The following is a 13,480-nucleotide window of genomic DNA, read 5'->3' on the forward strand; positions in this document are numbered from 1 at the left end:
TTATGCAATGCGTTTATTGTTGAAAAAGGTATATTAGGCGACTAAATTACTTACTCAAAGCACTACGTGCATTCTATGTTGCTACAACAGTTGAAACAATAACCATAGAACGGTGCCATGTATATATGACTAATTCAATAGTAAATACACTGTATATTTTTTTAATAATTACGGTTAAACATCTGTACTACTGGTTGCTTCCCAGTCGCACTGTTCAGTTTAAATAAGTACCTATCTATTGTTTTTTTTGTTTTTTTTTCGCGAAAATGTTATTTCTGAGTCCAATGCTGTTTTGTTTTTATACTTCATTACATTCTAAATATTTCTCTTGGCAGTTATCACCGTATCTTCCTCTTCTTCCGCTTCGTAGAAGACGTCGAATGAAGATCCCAATGATTTTTCCATAACGTAGCTAATGGCGTAGCTGAAAACATTAAATTTTTATAAATGATGTTATTATTATGGGTATATATATTTATGTATAAATTTTTATAATAACAACTTTTATGTTTTGCGGTACTACCTATTATCCTATTGGACGTTGGCGATTATTCTTGCTTCGTTTATAGCTGCTCTGACAAGTATAAAGGCTGTTTTGCCCTGAGCAGCCATGAGGTTCATAGCCTACTTACCATCTGCTCCCTTATAATTTCCTTCTCATTATACCCTAAAGAATGCGATACTTATCATTTTTCACCGTATGAAAATACAACCCCCAATTCAAATAATGTAAACGGGAGTACACTAGTCCCAAAAGAGCGAAGAGCCGCAAGGTGCGCAGATGGTATAAAAGGAAGTACAAAACGAAGATGTACGTCTTTAGCACATTCAGAACATTGTTGCCAAGTCTTGTCCGACAGTTTGATATAACTATTTTATTTACAATGAGAATACAATTCCTGCTTAGGAGAGAGTACTGCACGTTGGGACGGCATGTACTTTGGGACACACATAAACTGCCACCTATTGGTGATTATATTAAACTTATAACAAACTCTCCCTATATAGTTTATGTTCTGTGGTTTATCTGTCAGCAGTTTCCCTTTACATCGCCGTTAAGTTTGGCTGTTATTAATGAAGTGTTGTTTTTGTGTGTGTGTGTTTGTATGTGTGTGTGATTTTAGTGTTTTAGATAATAAAATAAAGATAGTAGTATTGTTCTTACCTTCCAAGATGACAGTACAATGAACTCTGTCCGACGTTTCTTTGAACACTCACTGTTGGCTTGGCATACATATCTCTCCATACACTTGGTGTCTCCAGTTGACAACGACCTCATGTAACCTTTCATCATGGAAAGACTTGCTACTGCGGCATCACTGACTGAGTCTTTCTTGCCGAGACTTCTGGCTTGAAGGGAACGATGAGAGAATGAGGTCTTCAAAGCGTCCAAAAGGTTGACCACGATGTTTATGAAACTGAACATATACATATTAATGTTTTAGCTGAATAGTACTGTTAGGACTAATTTTAAGAAAAAACGAAAATTTTAAGAAGTATGTACATATTATTTTTGCAAATTAATTAATGTAATTTTTAACTATAGCTACAATATATTTTATTCAAAATTATCATATATCATAGTCTGTCTTGTAATAATTTTATAGAATTGGCCTTTCAGTTTCATTGGAATTTTTCTATCGACATAACACACCAATCGTCTCCTTCCTCTTGATCCATCCTGATCTAATTCTACTGTACGTAGTTTCTTATCATCCTGTGATGCCAAAATACCCAAAATACCCTATTATTTGGACTCTGCCCAATTACTAGTTGCTAATCAATCATACATAATTCTCACAATCACCGGAAACTTATTATCATTTAGAGAAATCAGCATAATCTATCGAGGTACCGTATCAGCATTTGTTTCTTTATTCTTATATTTTTACAATAGCTGCCTCATAATAAAGTTGCATCTGTTGTTGATCTGCCGTGTATAAATCCAAACTGATTATCGAATATTTCCGTCTATTAATCACTCTTTCTCATATTTTCGTGACATAACTATGTAGTTTTATGACCCTATAGTCTGTGCATTGTTCAACATGTCCTTTGTTTTTGCACAGAAGTACTTAGATACTGCTTTCCATTCACATGCCATTTGTCCTATTTGCATAGTTCTAATAAATAAACCTGTTAGTTAACTTACTCGTGCCTCTTCTTATGCTGTCCATACTTCTTCAGTTATACTATCTGATCCAACGGGGTTTGGATTTCCTCGTTTGCTATTTTGGTTACCATTGATGTTATTGTATCGGTTAGTTTAAATTAAATTTTTTAACTTTTTTTGCTTTATGTTTGGTTAATTTTTATCTTATTAAGTTGATTTAGCATTTTCAGATTTTCACATTCATTCTATATATCTTTATACACTTCTAATTTAGCTTTATAACTGGAAGTACTTTTGCTGTCTATTTGGCGACCTTAAAATTGTTAAGATCTTTTATCAGACCCTACTTTCTTGCGTTTCTTTATACAGTTTTATTTTTCTTCTTATTTCTTGGGACTTTGCTTGGCTATCAACGTTGTCTCACCAGTATTCCCAAATTGTTTTTGTATGGTTTATTCAAGTACTTGATTTACATTATATCTAAGAATACTAGTCATACTTCTTTAAATATATTAGGACTCATTTTCATGTTTCATTTCATTCTATTTTTGCCCAGAATGCACATTCTTTCTTGCCTTTTAACATCCACAATTTCATTTTTTACTCCTCTCCAATATTTTGGTTTTGTTTTGCTTATTACTTCAATATCCAGTACATGTTTTTATTACTATTTTTATTTGTCTTAAAAAAGTGGCATGCATAAAAACCGTCTATACCCCAAGAATTAATTACCTGGCAGATGTTAAAGTTATACTGGTTAACGTAAGGGAATGACAGAGTAGTCCTTGTGTACTAGTTAAGTCTAGTATATTTATTTATAATGGTTTAATGTGTACGTGACTTAGCCAGTGGTTTGTAATGAGCCACTACTTTTTCCAAGGCCAGATAAAGGAGGAGGGTCAGAAGAAAGGCTAACAACCCATGGAATGTACGACCACTTTATAAACCTGTAGCAGTGCACCAGTTTACGGAGGAGCTGCCCAGGACTAAAAATGGCATATATGCTATACAAGAAGTTCGATGGACGGAATCAGGAGAAATAAACACCCACGAAGGAAAAATATAATATTGTGGAAAATATATGATGACAATGTAGTCAACAATAAGTTTGATAAAAAGTAATATAATCTAGATATCCTCAACCTATTCCTGGATTTTCAACATACCTACGACAGTATTGAACGACAAAGTTTATGGAGGATAATAAACGAGTATGGTTTTCCTCAAAAACTGATAAATATAACAAGAGCATGTGTTCAGAACTCTAAATCCAGTGCCAAAATCGATAGTTTGGTCACCGAGGCTTTATGACTCCACTTTTATTTAATATTGTTCTAGAATGGGTCGTTAGTAAGGTAGGTGTAACAGACAAAAGCGGGAATTCCATTAATTCCATTTGGTGGCAAGCAGTAAAAATATTGGCATATGCTGACAACATAACCATTATGGACAGCAAAATAGACGGTATTCTAGTAATTTATCATCAAGTAGGACTGATTTTCAACACACGCAAGACTATCAACACTATAACTCTGAGAATCTGAATACAATAAAGAACTTCAAGTACTTGGGCACAATGCTAAATAGCAACAATGAAGGTAAAAAGGAAATAGCAAGAATAACAGCGGGAAATGGCTGCGGGAGCTTTAAATAAAATATTAAAATCAAAATTATTGCCAAAAAAATCGAAAACTTAGCTTAAAGTTATGATACTATTATAAGACCAGTAATATTATTATACGGTTGAGAGGCTGGTATCTAACACTAAAAGGACAAAAAATCCTCCTTACCTTTGAAAACAAAATATTAAGAAAGATTCTAAGGCTTAAGCAAGATTCTGAAAGTAATTGGAAGATTCGCTCAAACGCAGTAATTAGAAACCTCTCTAAACAACCTCTAATAACAAGTATAGTCACATCCCGGAGACTTGCATGGATAGATCATGCCCTGAGAAGTGATAATGAGAGAGTTATCAGAAATATAGCTGTATCGACGCCAATGCATTTGCACCATTGGAACGAGCTGCAATGAACCGTGGCGTTTTAAGGCATATGTAGGGAGACTCAAATTCTTTAATGGTTGTATGGCCATCGGAAATAAGTAATGTGTAAATATTTCACTGTCTGAATCACTAAAACGAATGCTTTGCCAGGAGTGGCACTATCAACTGCAATATTTTTTGCCTAAATTATTTGAATCAACTGCCATATAATCATCTCAACATCACTTAATATAAAACAGTTCTTCGGATAAATCAAAGTTTGGGTTAGTAATTAAAGAACTTGGGTTAGTTTCGTAAAGACGTACCTCACCAGCCTGTCTAGCAATCTTGTTAACTTGTTCAGGATCTCTGTCTCCCACAACAGCTTCTACTACGGCCGCCAGAACACCCTGTGCAATGTTTAAGCTACTACTAGTGCCATTTTAACTATATATTTACATAAACTAAGTAACTAAAAGCAAAGCTTTTGGTTGTTTGTCATTATATACACAGTTTTTTTAAAGAAGGATATGAAAAAGAAAGTACCTATTCAATGTTTATTTCAAAGGCAAATTTTTATTATTTCTTTTTCTTAGTTTCTTTAAGGTTATTCAATTTTATAATGAAGTTATGTAAACATTTGCATCAACTTAATCCAATACTGGTTATTTGATTTGCTTTTTAGTTTCTATATATTTCTTTTCTTGACTTCATATATGAACTTTTATGTTAGTTTTATTCAAAATGTCGCCCAAGATTGCTTTGTTGATGATGCAATTATGGTAGTTTATTTTTTTATTGAGTTTTCTGTGTTTATATTTTAGATCATATTTTACCAGTAGCATGTTCTTAAATAATAAATGTAAGGACTGTAATGTAATAAGTAAAATAAGTTTTACTATAAAAGTAAAACTATAAACCAACAGCATGAGTTTGTTTTGTTTGAGATTCAATTAATATGCGAAACGAAATGAAAATATGAGAGTAGAACACAAAAACTCAAATAGTGGACGTTAAATGAGTTAGAGCATGAAAGGGAGTCTTAATACAATTTGGAGAAATATAGGTAGTATTAATAGAGATAATGAAATATAATTACAATTAGAAAAACCGCGAAAAAAAAAAATTGAAACTAAAAAGATCTGATGATGGTTTAACGAAATCCAATTTGTACGGGATTCTACGGCATATATACCCGATAACAATATACGTACGTAACCCAGTTAGAGGTGAATGGACGAAATAGAAGGAGGCAACTGGTATGTTGTGTGACAGAAAGAGATGGTTAGACGAGACATGGTTGGAAAAGGGATTGATGTTGATATAACTCAAGATAGAAACTTACGAAAAAATATAATTAGAAAGGGCGACCCCGTATATTATTAATATAGACCCAAGGCCGGATAAAATGTGGAGGCTGATTGGCAAGATTAGCAACTTACCAATCGTAAAAACGAATACTTCTCAAAGAAACACTGTGAAACCTTGGAAGGAGATTGATAATGTGAAGACAACTACGGCAAGAAAAAAATATCCAAAACCCAGGTGTAGCCTTACTAATATACCAAAGATACAAAAATCAGATCAAAGAATGTTAATACATATCAGAAAGGATTTTAACACCAAAGATAAGAATGAAAAGGGCAGACCTTAACATCAACGCAGTATACGACCCAGAAAATAACAAGCCTAAAACAATAAGGGAAACATTTTATGACGAATAACAAGTGGTAGACCAAGTCAGAGGGAAGATGATATTACTAGGGTATTTTAATGTTTAAATAATCAACCAAGTAATACCAAATAGCAAAAACATAACGAGAATGTTAAAAACGAAGATGGAGAACTGATGATAAACTTCTGTACGAATAAAGAACTTAGGATAAACAACACTTTTTTTGACCACAAACACCAACACAAATATACATTCAGTAATACCAGTGGATAAAGATCTATGATAGATTATGTTATAACCAACAGAGATATACATCCATAAAAAATAATCGACGTAAGATGCCTCAACTCGGCAGATGTAGGTAGCGACCATATAAAAAAAGAAAACCCCATGGTTTAGAGAGGAAGTGAAGACAAAATGCAAAGAAAAGAAGGCGATACAGAACATAACAAATACACTAGGAATTCAATCACTATAAACCAATCAGAACTGAAATGAATACTTTAGTCAGAAAAATAAAAAGGGAACACTGGTAGAGCTTCTCAAAACAGATGGAACACGACTTTTACGGAACACAAAGAGAAATATGGAGAATGATTAGAGGACAAAGAAAAGAGATGAACGAACTAATAAATACTAGACACATTCAGAAGGAAGCATGGACAGACTACTTTCGATCCCTATTTGCTAAATGTGACAATAATGTACCACGAACGATGATAAACGAAGAAATATTGAAGAAACATTGAAGAGGGGGAGGTAAATGAAGCATTAAGGAAAAAAATAAAACATCACCAGGAGAGGACAGAATACCTAACGAACTATTAAAGTACAGAGGACCAGATCTTACCAAACAAATATTAAAACTAATTCAAAAAATAATAGTACAAAACAGAATTTCTTAAGAATGGATATAACACAACACTAAAATTAACAACCAAAGTGATAACAAATAAACTGAATGAAATTATAGGACTAGCAGAAGAACAACAAGGTTTTAGGTTGGGAAGATCATGCACCGACGCTGTATTTATAATGAGTCACGTGCAAAAAAAATCACTAGAATACAACAAATCTTTCGAGACAGCACAATAAAAGATGCAAGGTGGAGAACATCAAGGACTGGGTAAGAATTATAAGAGTAGAATGAAACGATCATATATGCCGAATGGCAACAAATAGAGTAGTAAAGATGACGAGAGATGGTTCCTGAATAGAAAGACGATTAGTGGGACGACCACGAATACGATGGCATGACATCCTACTGGAGGCACATTGAAAAACAGACAGACATGCCTACATAAGTATAGGAATGAAGGCAAAGAAGATAATGATTTATCCTTATGAAATAACTGATTTATTTCTTAAATTTCTATCTTATTCTCTCTCTCTTCAGTCCTGACCCCCCGGAGGAAGTGTAGTGGTCATCGCAAAGTCGTGTATTGTCTCAAAAGACTATCTTATTAATTAATGCAACAATGACTTTTTTCTTCGTCCTATATTGCATTCTCATTGAATGCTTCCTTGAAATATCAGTTGTAGGATTTTTTGTATCTTCCACTCCATTAAATGAATTTTATATTGCACTTTGTTGATTGATTCTATCGCTCAGTTATCTTATATTTCTCTTAGTTTCTCCTGATTGCTGATCTTTCAGCCACTAATATTCCTAATATTTTCCAGAATAACCATATATCAAATCTTTCACAATGATTTTAGCTAGGATATTTTATGGTTCTTGCTTTACTCAGGGATGCAGAAGAATATACATAATATTCATGTGAATAGTTGGTTGAACAGATTTTTGTAGCAGAATCTAGATTTATATAAATTTTGAAGAACGTGCTGCTCATAATTATAACATACTTTTAATTATTGATTACGAGGCTGAAATCCCAAAAAGATTTAGGATATTTATTACAGTAAAACGTTTTATCTATTAATTATATTTGAATAGCACAAATAGTCCAGGATATGACGGTAAAAGTAATAGAAAACATCTAAATTTTTTTAAATGCATAGATTTGCTTGAATTTTTGACAGTAGGTAAAAAATTGCTCAAAGATCAAAATCTACTTCACGGTAATATGTGCTGTTCTTCTGTAATCGCTAGAATTGTGAATTTTAAGACAAAAATGTTCTTTAGTGTTTTTTCGAAAAGACAATATTTTTGGAATTATTACTCCAATGTCAAATTACATGTCAAAAAAGCATGTTTTAAACGGTTTTCCGCGAATAACTCTAAAACTTAGATTTGATCAGGAAAACTGTTTGGAAATAAAATGAAAATTATAAAACAAAGAGATTCTTTTTTTATTATTACTGTAAACTTAATATTAACAATTTTATGGAATAACCGGAAAACGGAAGTTTTTCATGGAATAATTATACACACTTTTTTAAAGTTCTTAAAAATAACCTTAAAATGACTAGCGGTAAAAGTGATTTGCATGAAAATTAAGGTAGACGGAACGAGGGAAGCACTTTTTAGTTTGCAAGTTCTAATACAGAGAACCAGGGATGTCAACTGCGATGTGTATGCATGTTTCATTGATTTCGAGAATGCATTTGATAAAGTCCCAGATGGGAAACTAATTGATATCCTAAAATCAACAGGACTCGATAGTAAGGATATAAGACTGACCTTGACTGATGGGATTGCTGTAAATGGCCAACTTATAAACAATATTAGATATGCAGACGATACAGTGTTGCTGACAGATAGTGCGCAAGGGCTCCAAAGGATGGCTGATAACGTTGTAGAAGCATGTAACAAATACGGCTTGAAACTTAATTGCAAGAAACGCGCTATCTCAGAGTAGTAAGAACACCAACATAAACGCCAAATTTACAATAGGCGATACACCGTTAAAAAGAGTGGAAACAATATGCTATTTGGGCTGCAATATTAAGGATACTTGGGATCACAGCTACGAAATAAAAACTCATTTTGAAAAAGCCAGAAGCTCTTTTTCAAGCCCTAAATTTAGGATTAGTTATTGCGAAACCGTAAAGCGAAAAACCGTTTAAAAAACACGCTTTTTTGGCATGTAATTTGTGAAATTTCATTCACGAATAACTCCAAAAATATAGACTTTTCGAAAAAACTCTAATGAACATTTTTGTCTGAAAATCCACTATTTTAGCGACTACCATGTTTTTTTTATAAACTTTTTTCCATCAACGAGTTGAGGTGGTAACCACCACCAGAGGAAACGCACATATTGGCATAGAATAGATTTTAATCTTTGAGCTATTTTCCATTTACTGTCAAAATTTAAAGCAAATACATGCATATACAAAGAATTCTGAGCAGAAAACCGTTATATCCTGGACTAATAGGAAAATTTGGAAAGTCAAAACATTCAATAATTTGATTTTGCGTTCAAGACTTTTAACATAGACTATAGAATCACGAAATCAAAAATGTGCTCCTCATGAACATTTTTTAAAAACAACCGACATTCCTTCTTTTTCCTATGGGTCCTTTAGTTGCGAATGCAATATATTTATTTAAAAATCACTCACCTGCATTGGGGAATTTCCATTATCTACTTTGTCGATACCGTCTCCTCCGGTGTTTCCACCTCCCAATATTGCAGTGAGGATTTTCAGACCCACAGATAGCAAGTTGGCCCATGGGGATGTTGGGACGGGAGCAGTGTCTAGATCGTCAGATTTGTTGGGACCTTGGTTGCCACCGGGGTTGAAGATCATCTGCATCAACATACCTAATACAAAATTAGAGTGTTATATATACATATTTATTCGTATAAACTTCTGAACAAAATGAGTGATATAAAAATTTAAATGTCGAAAATTTATCGTCCCCATATTAACATCAATATCCTTCCAATGTTCCCAAAAAATGGTTTTACAAATATGTTAAATTCTCCAAGATGTATGTAAAGCATATAAAGCGATAAGCCTTGAATATTTTAATAATATTCGAAAAAAATCAGTAATTTGATTGCAAAAAGCGAAAAGGGACGTTATCAGTACTCCAACTCATAAACTCTCCAGTTCTTGGATAAAAATTATGCACAAAAATAAAAGTGGAATAAACAGCAGGGCCGTGTGTGTTGCTTTATGTTTTCGCCCAATGGATTAAAAATGAACATGCAAAAAAGTTTTTATTTTGTAAATATATGGTTATGATGAAAGCATGCGGTGATTTTGAAAAAAGTTGCGCAAAACTATGGAAGAAAATAAAATTCTAAAATAATTGCGTAAATAAACGACCGAAGTTTAAAAACAAAGACCAAAACAAACATAGATAGGGTTCTGAAAATTGCTTAAGATTTCTTTTCAGAAGTATATAACCGGAACAAACTTCCTAGACAAACTAGGGCCAGAAGACTTCAGGAAAGACAAAAACACAGGAGAAGCTATGTTCTAACTTCATATATTAGCACATGTTTAAACATGTTTAAACCGGCAAAAACCGTATTTACTTGTTTTGTGGATTTCGAAAGAACTCCCAATTGAGCTCGTCATAAAATTCTAAAGGAAATACTGAACAACTTGAACAAATATTATTAGTTAGGAATAATACAAAAATTATAGAAAATTTCGGATGAAACAAAAAATCAATATCAGAGTAAAAAGCTCGTTGTCCTTGAAAGACGTACAAACAGGAATAAAAATAAATAGAGTGAACGTATATAAGGTTCGATATGCTGGTGGTACAGTTTTTGTTGCATATTCAGATATAGGACTTTATAGGTAATGGATTTTGACAAGAGCTATACCTTTGTATATAATAGGTAAACTTGTGTACTGCATCGGCATGACTCATAGCTCTTATCAAAATCCATTACCTCTACCTGCTGATTTAAAACTTGAATAACTGCTCTGAGGAACAGGGAATAGCTTTAGCATCAAGAAAACAAAACTCATCACCGTATGCAGGATAGAAAACATACAAATATAATTAAAATCGACAGCTAGAAATAGTATATATAATTATTTTTGAATCAACACAAGAATGAAACTGGCTTGGGCATCTTTTGGTAAAAATGCAGTTATATTCAAATCCAGGATGCCACTCCACCTGAATAAAAAAACATTCGATTAGTGTATACAACCAATCATGACATACGGCTGCGAAACTTGGACACTAAAGAAAGAGATAATAGCGAAAGTCACTGAAAGGTCAATAGAGCGATGCATGCTGGGTATAACAGAGATCAGAAATGATTAAAATGGATCAGACAAAGACCAAGGTCACTGATGTAATGCATAGTATTAAATCTTTAACATTGCAGTGAGCGGGACACTTAGCGAGAAGAACTACACTGTGGTATCCAAGGGGAGTCAAGAGACCAAGAAGCCGTCCAAATTTACGTTGGGACCATGACATAAGGAAACAAGCCGGTACAACATGATACAGAAAAGCGAATATTAGACAATCGTGGGCACAAATGAAGAATGACTATGTAGGGGAGGTACCATAATCGATAGAATACGCTAAGAATGATGATGATTATGATATATAATTATTTGAGTGTATATGCGGGCAGTGTAGTAAATAGGACAATATATCCTGTTGTAGAAATAAAAAGACACATTGATATAGGTAGAGGCCCATTTGTTAAAATTTAGCATATATTCTGTAATAGCAGGTTATCGCTTAGTATATGCGCAAAAATGATTAAAATTTATACACGATTATACGGCGTCAAAAAATAGACGTCCAATTCACTATGAATAAATTAGGAACATTCGAGCATTCGCGATGAGAATATTTCGCAGAATGTTAAAAATATCGCGGATATGAGAATGAAGGAGTTATGAAGAAGTAAATATAAGTTATTACAATTAATATTGGAAGGTAAAATCCCTTAAACAGCAGATCTGAAAAAAAACATATAACGCAGTTATAGGTCAATTCGGGGAGGACCACGTAAATGATAATGGTACCAGACTAATATCATTATGCAAACAGAATGAAATGAAAATTGCAAATGGATTTTTTAAACACAGAGACATACACAAATACACATGGACGCAAAATACAAGAGGGTTAAAATCAATCATAGACTACACAATCATACGACAAGAGACAAATATGATTGTACAAGAGTATTGAGAGGAGCTACCTGTGGAAGCATCATCACTTATTAAAAGCTAAGATCACATTTGGAGTAAATAAACCTAAAGAAGAAAAGAAGGAAATGAAAGGGAGAAAAAAATACAGAAGAGGCATAACCTAATCAGCTTAGAACAAGAAAGCGTGAGAGAATTATACAGAAATAGATTAAATCAAAAGTTGGGAAATAAACAATTTAATAATAATGAAGAACATTACACTCACATAAAAATGTGTCTCCAGGAGGCAGCAACAGAAGCCATTGGATACCAAATCCAGAATCAAAGAAAACTTCCATATTGGTTTGACGAAGAAATAGAACAAGCAATAAAGAAGAAAAGAGACCAATATCAAAAATTCTTAAATACCAAGAATATAACGGATAAAATAATCTACAAGGAGTCTTAAGCTAAAGTACGAAAAATGATATGTTGGAAGAAAAATGAGGCATTGCAACAAAAGTGTACATGATAAATTCACATCTAGGAGGACGAAGAAGCACAGAAAGTTGGAGAGTCTTAAAATCTTTACGACAAGATAAGAAGAGAGACATAGTGTCAACAATGGATGACTGGGACCAATATTTTGAGAAACTCCTAAGGGAAGATAGACCACAATATAAAGACAGCAAAAAAATACAAAATATAAATATTTTAACTTCGCCAATACGAATAACAACGAAAGAAGTGGAAGATGTATGTAGATCTCTAAAAAATAACAAAGCATTGGGTCCAGGTAACATCCCTGCAGAGTTAATTAAACACAGTACAACCAAACTACAGTATACTCCCTCTATAACGAACACGGTTATTACGAGGTTTCGCTTATAACGAAATACATTAGATGTCCCGTGAAATTTCTATTGAACTATAACCCTCTATAGCGAGGCAAATTTGGTTATAAAGAGAGAAAATAAGATCCAAAAACGTGTTTTTTACGTTTTTGGTCGGGTCGTGGCTATAAATAAATACCTTTTCAAACAGACCCTCAATAAACTTAACTGCAGCCCGCAATAAACTTCTTTACAATGAATAAATACAACTGTTTCACATCTTTAGAAAATATGAGGGAATGATACTGGAACATTTAAAGCAGTTTAAAAATGACAGAGTTCTTAAAATTGCAGAAGCAATAGTTTATGATATCATTGAAAATACGCTTTATACATTACGTAGTTGGAAAAAAATATAAGTACAGATTTTTTATTTTAACGTATATCATTGATAATAAAAGTAAACAACTCTTTTATGTTTTAATATATTTCATTGATAATAAAAGTAAATAACTTTTTTTCAAAAACGCCATTCAAACAATATTTATTAGCATCTTATATTGCTCCGAATGGCTTCACTATAGGAAGTTAATGGTTTAGAAAACTACAGATTCATATGTATGCACAGTATTATTATTGTCTGATATAACGAGATCGGCTTATAACGAGGTAATTAGTCTGTCATTTCACTTCTCGTTATAGAGGGAGTCTACTGTATATACAAGTTTAGCCAAACTGTTCCAAAACTGCATTAATGGAATGACAACCCCAGAGGAGTGGAAGACATCATTCATATCCACTATAAACAAAAAAGGAGAAGCGATCAAGGCCTTAAGCAGGGCTGCTGT

The 13,480-nt window shown here is 33.1% G+C and overlaps 1 pseudogene; it reads right to left on the minus strand.

The window, feature by feature from the left end:
• Positions 1-298: 298 nt before the first annotated feature.
• Positions 299-12,158, minus strand: LOC140432189 (uncharacterized; annotated as a pseudogene).
• Positions 12,159-13,480: the final 1,322 nt, after the last annotated feature.

The sequence above is a fragment of the Diabrotica undecimpunctata genome, unplaced genomic scaffold (genome assembly GCF_040954645.1).
Source record: "Diabrotica undecimpunctata isolate CICGRU unplaced genomic scaffold, icDiaUnde3 ctg00003167.1, whole genome shotgun sequence".
In the NCBI taxonomy this organism is placed as follows: Eukaryota; Metazoa; Arthropoda; class Insecta; order Coleoptera; family Chrysomelidae; genus Diabrotica; species Diabrotica undecimpunctata.